The following is a 7,805-nucleotide window of genomic DNA, read 5'->3' on the forward strand; positions in this document are numbered from 1 at the left end:
ATCTTTCAGTAGCAATAGGACAGCAAAAAGTTATTAATTTATGGCGTACATAGAACACCATTAAAGAAAAAAATGTTCCTTATGTTGCTGCAACAACTCTGAAACAAAATAGATATTCTGCCCTCACTGTTAAAGGTCATGATCATAAGCGTCGTTAGACCTATTTAAGGGTGGCTTCAGTCACCCTTTCTTTGGCATTAGCCACCCTATAATTATTTTGCGATTTAAAAAAAAATATTTTTTTTTTCTGTATTTATTTTTTCCTCATATTTTCCCAAAACAAATGCAGTAAAGCACCGAGTAAAAGCCATAAAGAAGACAAGTTAATCTAAACAATCATAGGCGTAACTTCCTTAAGGACCGGTGTGGACATGTCCCCACCAATATTTTGTACACGTATTTTGCTTTCGGTGCTGTGTATATCTGATTAAAACCCCATTAATGCCGCTCCTCGGAAAGAAAATAAAAAAAGTTCTCCCCGCTGCTCACCGTCCACAAACCCCGACAAAAAACTCAGAAAAAAGAATATCTGTTGCCTCTCGCTTTCTCCCCATCACCCCCCTCCAACCTCTCCCCATAACATTTGAATTGAAGATATCCGCGGGTGACGGGTCGGGTTCGGTAGTCATCCTAACGGGTTCGGGCGGGTGCGGGTTGGTAAAACTCGACCCATGCAGGTCTCTAAGCTACACTACATTCAGTATCGTTGCCATAGAAACAGACAGCAGCGCCAATATATCAGAATTATACTAAAACACACGCAAATAATTTCCCACATAAAAAACAGGACTTTCAGTCCATTACAGTTTTCCGTTTTTAGAGGGTTGTTTATTTTGCATTTATTAAGTGATGGCTGTGGTATATTAGCTTTCACTGCTATAAGCTTTCGCAGCAGTGATTGATTAATTTAAACACCTGCTCTACTGATGGTCTATCGGAGTTGGTGTTTAGGTTGAACATAAAGAACACCTTTTATTTGAAGCTTCTTGTAGCTACTGTTTTAATCCCGGCTTCACAGTGAAGCCGGGATTAAAACAGTAGTGCTTGCTACTGAATGGCAACACTATCAAAGTCAGGAAAAAGTTTTAAGTGAAGCCGGGATTAAAACTTTTTCCTGACTTTGATAGTGTTGCCATTCAGTAGCAAGCACTGCGCCCCTTTTTCTTTTATATGTACACGTACATTTAAGATTTAGCGTGTTAAGTTGACAACTCATGAGCAAGCTGCTTTTTGCAATCTAGCAGGAAGGTAAGGATAGGATCTTGCAGGTGTGACGTCACTCTGCAGGGGGTCCAAAGATAAAAGATTTAAACAATTTTGGCATTGGAATTTCAGATTTAAGGGAGTTAGAAAGTTCACTTAGTAAAAGTGCAAATAATAAATCTGATTACCGATTACTTTTAAGCTGGTTGAACATACTGCGACAGACTGGTGACCTGTCCAGGGTGATCCCACCTCTCACCCAGAACGTGGCTAGAGATATGCACCAGCACCTCCTGATCCCACTGAGGGATAAGGTTAAAGAAAATGGATGGTTGAACATAGTCCGCTCTCCCAGGTTCTATCAAATCAGTGTTGATACCCTCAGGGGCGGATTTAGGACATTTGGGGCCCTAGGCAAAGACAGGCAGGGGGCCCCCTGAGAAGAAAACCCATAAAACAGACCCATTCAACAGATAGAGAAATGTTAATAGAATAGACATCCATTATTTGTTCTAGGTTTTGTCCCTCTCTTCTTGTCCCTTTTTCCTCTCTATTTATCAGCGTTCTGATGGCATTTTAGCCAAAGGATTTTGATCAAAAACATAATTAATGTGCACAAATAAGGATTAGTTGTATTAACTATACATGGAAACAGAGTTTTATGGGGCCCCCAGAACTTGGGGCCCTAGGCAACTGCCTAGTATTGCCTAATGGTAAATCCCCCCCTGGATACCCTGCTGGTGAATGTTCTTGACAGAAAGACGGAGTTGCTTAATCATATTCTGCTTAAGGTCCCATAAGATCTTGTCCGAGTCCTGGTTTAAAAGTAAATTAATTTTAAAAAGTGACCCAAAATTGACTGTCAATAAATGCTCTAGAAAATTGATATATTTATTGGATTTCTTTGATTTGTACTGTCTGTTTAGATTTATGTGATATTTTTTGCACAAAATATATAAGTGAATATTGTAACAGTTATGTTTTCAACTGTAAGCATTAAATTGATAAATGTTATTCGCATTTTTTTGGCTTTATCCTTTCCAACAAAAAAAAAAAGGCATCGCGCAGGTAGCTCCCTTTCCTTATGAGCCGTCCCCACCAACTTTCAACACAAAGTTACACCCTTGTCTTAGACAACGCCTTAGCAGGTGCACTGAAAAAATTCGGCACGCGCTATGCGTGTGCATTATCTTCTAGGGGCTGAGCCACCCTTGTCTCTTAAACCTAGAGACGCCCCTGGTCATGATGCAATGATTTTCCTAGATGGATGTGAGGCAGGGAAGAAAGTCTCTACTTAAAACTAACATCTCACAGTTTATCTGAAGTATATGAAAGCCTTTTAGCTTGATTTGGCATAGTGGATTCTTTTACCCCTCCTTTGATTCATTACAAATGTTTCCTGGCATCTGTCCTTTGATCCACCTGCTCGTCCAGCAGATGGATCAACTTAGGGCCGGATGAACCTCCTAATGCTGTGTTAGGTCTGGCTGTTCTGTGTCTCTCTCCAGGGCAATTTAAAACACAATTTTTGGAATGAGCCACAGAAAATTGAAGGGGAAAAAAACCTTCTGCCAGTATGCTGTGGCTGCCCCAGCAAAGAGGGTGACAGATTTCTGTTCAAACACACTCTGCAAATAACGTGTGAACTGACTGATGGTAATTAAAGTTTATTGTAAGACTGCGGATGAGAGTCATGTGTGCTGCTTAAGCTCGGGAAACATCAATGAAAAATCTTCTGGGAGATCTAAACCATGCTGCGTCGCATGACAGCCTAAAATATCACTGAATTTTTATTCATCTAAAGAAAGACTGGCAGAAAATTCTGAATTCATAATTTGAAAGACTCTTAGCTGGATACAGCTGTGTTTTTAGACTGTGATATGTGATGAAGGGAAAATTACTGGACAAAAACTGGGTGGGGGGGATTAATAGACAAACTACTGGATAAAGCTATTATTATTTCATATCTTGAAGGGTTGTATCTACTTTTGCAATTAAAAAATTAATGTTTTCAAAAAGGTATAGTTTTCTTCTGCAAAAAATTAGACATATCTTATCCAAGGGTGCTACTGGGAAAGTCAATGTCCATGCTTTTGTTACTTCAGGGCTGGGCTATTGTAATTCTGTAGTTTCAGGAAGTCCACAAACTGTAGTTAGCAGCCTTCAACTCATCCAAACGCTACAGCATCAGTGCTGAAGAAAATTAAAAAGAGATATGTCTGTCTTTTCTTCTTCTTCTCTTAATTGGCTTCCTGCTAAATCCTGAAAAGAATTTAAAAGCTTATTGTTACAGTTGTTATCAGGTAATCCTGAGCTATCTCTATAGTTATACTGTTGGAGGCTTAGACTACTGGAATTGGGGGACATAGGAACCATTTTTTTCATCATTTTGCTTAAAGGAAAAGTCTGGTCAGCAAGGAATAATAAATGGATCATTATTTATAACTAAAACTAATACATTCTGAGTGATTTAATGATTTTAGCGCTAATCAGTAAAAAAATAAAAAACAATAATTTTCGTCATGATGACTAAGGGGCCATTTTTGTCCAAATATAGTAACCCCTCCCTCCTGCCATCTTCCAGCAGTGACGTCACGGTGCGGTAAGCCTAGCGCCATTCTCCCTGCTTTACAAGCTAAATCAATGGGAACTACTAGACACATCTGCAATCAACAACAATTATTGAAGATTTCCAGAGGACTTCACCATTGAAATTCACCAGAGCTATAGTGAAACTGACAATGCCCACGTGCATGGCAGTTGGATGTTGGAATACATCAGGTAATAGTTAAAAAAAACGTTAGTTATTTCCCTTTTCCGATTCCTGATCCTCCTCCGACTGGTTCACCGATGGATTGCCAATTTGAAGATGGAGGATTTGCCATCGGACTTCTGGCCAGAGGAAAAAACATGTAATATGTAGCCGACATTTGGAAGAAGAATGTTTTGACTTGGATGATAGCACGTTGTGACAAACACCAGATGTAGATACAGCTCTAAAGTAGTGTTGCCATGAAACAAGTATCGGGCAGGGCCCCGATCCAGGACTAAAATGTTGGTATCGTATCGGCGAGTACCGACAAATAGGGCACCAATACAATTTTGAGAGTGAAAAGTTAATTCTACTTTTGTCATCCATTCCAGGTAGGCAATAAAAAGTTCTGTTGGATTCACTTTGTATTAGTCTTTTTCCTGCTTCAAAAGGGTAGGCAGCAGCTTCACAAAGCCATGATGGCAATTATTTTACATCCAAGTAGTTTACAGTTCTTCATATATACACACACACATCAATTTAGAACTGATAGTATCAGTATGATATCGGTATCGGCCAATAATGCACAGCCTGGAATCGGGGCCAAAAATGGCATCGGCACAACGCTAATCAACAGCCGATGCCACACTGTGACATAACAAACAGGTAGGTGGCAGTAGTGTTCTTTGACAAACGTGGATGTCTACAGTAAAGCACATTCATATTAAAATTATTCTTTATTAAAAACCCTTATCATTTATTATTATAGCCAGTTTCACACTGCACTATTTTGCGTTGATCCGTTGCTGCTTGTTATGACGCGCCTGGCGGCTAACGTACCTGTCGATCGCGTGTAAACGTGATTCAAACGATCCTCTTGCAGTACATAAGTTGTTCCAGACAGATGAACCATTTTGTGCATTAAAAAAAATCATTTATTCCACAATGCACGGCCACAGGGATAACAACGACTCCGCCACAGCGGTCAAAAACTTGTATGCCCTTCCGGATTCAACACCTGTCAATTACCTGTCATCTCTTCATTTATATACTGGAGCCGACAGCCCCATCTAGTGATCACAAACAAAACAAACAAAAAAATAAATAAATAAAAAGAAACAAAAAATACACATATTTGGCTCCAATATTTATTGAACAGTATGTGATAATTTCATATTTTAGGTACTTGCAGTAGTTTGAATTCTGAATATGACCAGATTGTACAAGAAAATATTGTTCATAATAAACCTATATTAGTGGTGGTGGTAGTGGTGGTACCTACAAATAAGCTAATTTCAGATTATTTTGTTCCTTTGATCATTTCCATAGAAAGACAGGTTGGTCAGCTGAAATTAAGGCACCAGAGAAAACTCTTCCTTCTAATGCAAGCAGAATGCAGTAATACCCCATGGCTAAGGACATCCGCTGCAATTTCTCTCCTGTCCACAGCATGATCACAGAAGCGAGAACAATATTTGCTTACAGGTGTAGTCACCTCGATGGGAATGGACAACCTGGCAGACACCGGCAGCCATAAATTGCTCGAAACGTTTCAAGCGATGGTAAGATTAACCCTGCGCGCTGACACATCTCTATCAATGCAAGTCATTTGAAACGAGGGGGCAGCTCAGTGTTTGCCTTGTGTCTATCATGCAGCGCTGGTGACAATAATCAATCTGACATGCCATCTGCTTTTGCTCCACAACCATCGGCATTTCCAATCACTGCCAGGCACATTCTTTTCTTTTCCTCCACTTCTCTGCCTACAATACCTCTGACTTCCCCTGTTTACCCCTTTGTTGCTATCTCAGATTTCCCTTTAGCACTCTACCTCTCAATGCTGTGTTTCTATTATCAAATATGCCACTAATTAATGGAATTGTACAGGGAGAATAGAAAGCAGATGGCTTCATTGCACAAACAAATATAATCACATCCAAAACAGCAACACTTTCAGTAACGATCAGCAGGGCCGTGCAGAGACCACTAAGGCAGGTGCTCAAAAAAAAAAAGGGCACATCTTATCGCATTTTAGGACAGAATATTAACAAAGTCACATAGCTTTCAGAGTTTAATGAACAATGATAAATTACAAAATTGTGAGACATACAATCAAAGCTAAGGGAAATCTCTACATAGAACTATGCATATGTAAAATATTTTATTAGTAATTTCTTTCTGCAGGTCTATTTTCTTATAGGAAAGTATTACAATATTCAAACCTGCAATTTAGCCAAAGATGTACATCAGAGCTGGACCACCAGACATATTTTGTCTTTACAGAATTAAACTGTAAAAAATGCATACAAGGGCACAATGCAACCTTTTAGTGTACTGTAACCTATAAAAAAGAATGTCTGCCTGGTTTGCTGTACTGACAGTGGAGATGGAGACGGTCCATTCAGAAAAGCTGAGCTGCTGCATCAAACTTTAACTAGAACTGCAGAAAAAAAAGAACAAAACAAACATTTTATTAATGCATGTCACCATGAGAAAAGCCTACTCTGTTTGTGTCTTAGTGTATTTTGTAAGTACCTATATACATTTTCTTCAATCTTTCCTCTTCGTTTTTTCTTGTCAGTTTCTCTTTTCTTTTTTTCCTCATTGTCTCATCTTTTCTGTGTTGAGTGAAGGTCAATGTCTTATTTATTTCAGTCTCTTGCCTTTCTTTTCCCCCCAAACTAAATCCAAGATTATGATCCAAAAACGTATTTTCCGTCATGGTGATTTAACTGTTTAAAAACAAATTTCCAACTTTTAAGCATTTTTGCTATTTTTGTTCTCTTTTGTCCACAGCAGCAGTTTTCTGTTAGCCATGTCTTTAAAAATGTTAATAACCTCACTGTGAATGATTGGCACATCCTTCTCGATTGCCAACAAAAGAAGGTCTGACAACCGATCCTCCTTGCATAAGCTGCGCAGTTTTGTTTTCACCAGCTTCATACATTATATCTATCATATATCTATCATGGTAGTTCTGGATGAGTTCTCCTTCAAGATACATTTACCTAACGCTAGAATAAATGCAATGTACATCATGCAGCAAAGGAAATTAGAAAATCAGACATATATCCATTATGGAGATAATAGGTTTTTGACGGGCGATGTGCCCCTATTGCATAAGTAATACTGAAGAATGTCCTACTATCATTAACGACACAGGGAAGCTTTTTAGTTATCTTGCTTTGCTAGCAAAGTCATTAGCTAGCAGCTAGCTCATAGCACAAGAACAACAGCCTAATGTCTGTATGATAAAAATACTGAATCGATAGATAAGAACAGCTTTTCCTCACCTGGCTGTCTCCTCCCGCTCAGTAGTTCTTCAGAGAAAGGCGCGCAGCGTCCTATACTTTCCTCCGTTTAAACCGCTACTCTTTGCTAAAGTAGAGAAATTATATAACGTTCAAAGTTTTCCGTTGTCTGACAAGTAGGAAGCCTACTCCAGTATTTTCACCAAAAATTATGTTTTTTAATTCACAAAAAAACTGTTCTGTAATCATTACAGAACAGTTTTTTGTGAATTAAAAAACATAATTTTCAATGTAAAAGACTAAAAGCACAGAGTAAACAGTGTTTTAGATCAAACAATACTGCATCATCCATGGGGCTCATTTGGTTTCACTTACATCTCTATTCAGGTTGACATTGGAGAGGCGGTGCAGACTGAAGACATAGCCATCCGTCCGATCATGGTTGATCTTGCTTAGGGCCAAATGAGCAGCGGCCACAGTGTAATGTGGAATGTTCGCTACCTTTAGCTCCGCAGTTAGCCGCCTTATCTGACTGTGCGAGAGGCAAGTGCGTCGTCACCGGCAAAAGGTCAAAGGTAACAATGTGACCAGAGGGCTTA

This window comes from Cyprinodon tularosa, unplaced genomic scaffold (assembly GCF_016077235.1).
Source record: "Cyprinodon tularosa strain WSP-4 unplaced genomic scaffold, ASM1607723v1 ctg626, whole genome shotgun sequence".
Lineage (NCBI taxonomy): Eukaryota > Metazoa > Chordata > Actinopteri > Cyprinodontiformes > Cyprinodontidae > Cyprinodon > Cyprinodon tularosa.